Below are 2345 nucleotides of genomic sequence, written 5' to 3'. Positions count from 1 at the left end.
CTTCTGAAACTCAAGAAAAACTCTTAGCTGTGAACCTCTATAAAAAAAAAAAAAACAAGTTACACAACTCAAGGTACACTGGCACAGGATAAATACTCCTATTCTAAGTGATAGGAAGATGCAGTCAGGCAAGAATAGAAGCAAAGCACGACCAAAACCCAGAAGGGAAAACACTTGGCTATAAGATGTGAGTCTCAGAAGGCTTGGACTGTTCCATCCCTAGGGCTTTTCTGGTTGCAGAGCACAGAGCCTCTCTCTTGGGTTGGCTTGGCTCATGCTCTATAGCTTTTCTCTGGAGATACTTCATACTTCTTTTTTCTCTTTTTTTTTTTTTTTTACTTTAATCTTTATTTACAGGACACTGCAAAATAGGAAATTCCACACAGAAATAAGAAACCCCTCCTTCAAGTATAGGCTTGTTGTAAAAAGTTCTACAATGACAAGCCACATTTTTTAAAAAAAGTTCTTAGTAGAGAAAAACAAACTTATACCGAACATAGTACACAACAAAAACTGGTGCCTCCTTCAGCTGTACACCTAGAAGTTAAAGGTTGGAAGGTACAGGCTTCAGAGGTAGTGGCTGCCACAACATTTAGGTCTTCTTCCTCTACTGAGAGATACTTCTCAATCAAGTTTAATGAGGCCTTGTACACAGACTCATTTTCGTGGTTCTGCAGAGCTTCAGTCTTGTCCAGGCCTCCACATTCTTCAAGCATTATACTAAGCTTCTCAGTTTCACCTAGTTTCTCAGCAGCCTGAAAGATACTTGTAATAACATCCAGAACAACAAGGATAAGTTTTGTATCTTTCACAGTTCAGAGGTTCATCAATGGTTCTATTATACCACAATGAACAAGGTTCACAATCTGTTCCACTGTCCCACTGCTTGTATAGTTTGGTCATGGCCCACACGGCTTCCTTTTGTGTCTTAAAGTCCGCCTTAGAGAGAACACTGACAAGGACTAATGGGACTAATCCATGATTTACAATTTGCAGTATCTGGTCCTGCCGGCTGGCTGTGATGTTTGACATTGTCCACATAACCTCCTTCTGAATGTTTGTCTTGGGGTGAGTGAGCAGGCTGGGAAAGACAGCAAGTGCTCCTGCTTCTATCACAATTTGTCTGTTCATCTGTTCCAGTGATGACATTCCCTATGGCTCTCAGTGCAGGAGTCATGATGGGCAATTCTTCTGATCCCAGAAGCTTCACCAGATGGGGCACAACTCCCATCTTTACAACCATTTCCATGTGTTCATTTGGACCATCAGTGAGGGAGGAAATAGCCCAGCAGGTGTCTGCTAATACTTCAAGATCACTGGGATGCAGGAGACAAACCAAAGTAGGGAGAATTTGCTCAACCGCGTCCAGTGGAGGTGCAAGACTCTTGTTGTGGCAAAGGTTGGAAAGGGTCCACGTAAGGTTGCGTAAGTAACCACCTGCTAAAGATGACATATCAGGGACTGCAAGAAGAGCCAAGAGTGGGTCAATTACACCATATTTGATAACCAAGTCTCAGAAAACTGAACCATCACCTGCAATGTTTCCCAGTGCCCAGACAGCCTGCTCACTGACATGAGCATGGGGAGACGCCAAGAGGAAAATAAGAGCCAGGAAGGACCCGTCCACCACAGCCTTGGTCTGCTCTGACGACCCAGAAGCAATGTTAGTTAGTGAGTGCCCAAGCAGACTCAAACTGGATGGGACTACAGTCAGTTCTGCCCAGGAAGGATACAAACTTTGGAATCAAACCAGCCCAGATTATGTGGTCTATGGAAGATCGTTTTTCCTGAGAAAGCAGTTTCCTAGCAGCTTGAGTAGCTTGCAGCTGGCTTTCCAGATTATTGCTGGTTATGCCTTTGACAATGTCATCTATAGTCCAATGCAGTGCCCTGGTTGTTGCGGTTTAGCATCATCAGGAAACAAGCTTACATTTCTCCTTTTCAGCATCTGGTCATCCTTCTTAGCTTTCCTCAGCTCCACATTAACTTTGTGCTTCACCACCACCTCATTTCTGTGCTGTTTTTTCCCTTGTTCTTGAATCTGTTCAGTCGGGCAGCTGGCGAATTAGCATTAGCATTCTCATTGATGGACATGATTATGAGAGACAAAGAGAAAGCTGTGAAGTGAGAGCAGGCGGTACTGTAGGGATCTCCGGCTGCTGATGAGGTGCTCTCCAAACGTCCACCAGGGTGGGGACCAGGAACGGTGTGTCTCCATACTTCTTGTATCTCTGACTTCATGGAGAAATGGTCCTCTATACTTTTAATTCCCATAGCTTCACACACTATGCTTTCAGAGGTCCCTTGCCTGGTCTTGAAAGCGTTCCTTTGAAATCTGAATTAAA

At 44.0% G+C, this 2345-nt stretch overlaps 1 pseudogene; it reads right to left on the bottom strand.

Moving 5' to 3' along the window:
- Window positions 1-485: 485 nt before the first annotated feature.
- On the bottom strand, window positions 486-2094 carry LOC101574413 (annotated as a pseudogene).
- Between the last annotated feature and the right edge of the window lie 251 nt (window positions 2095-2345).

Source organism: Octodon degus, unplaced genomic scaffold (assembly GCF_000260255.1).
Source record: "Octodon degus isolate 3935 unplaced genomic scaffold, OctDeg1.0 scaffold00001, whole genome shotgun sequence".
NCBI classification, from domain to species: Eukaryota; Metazoa; Chordata; class Mammalia; order Rodentia; family Octodontidae; genus Octodon; species Octodon degus.
Note: the sequence above shows the minus strand (reverse complement) of the source record. Positions and strands in the feature narration are given on the sequence as shown.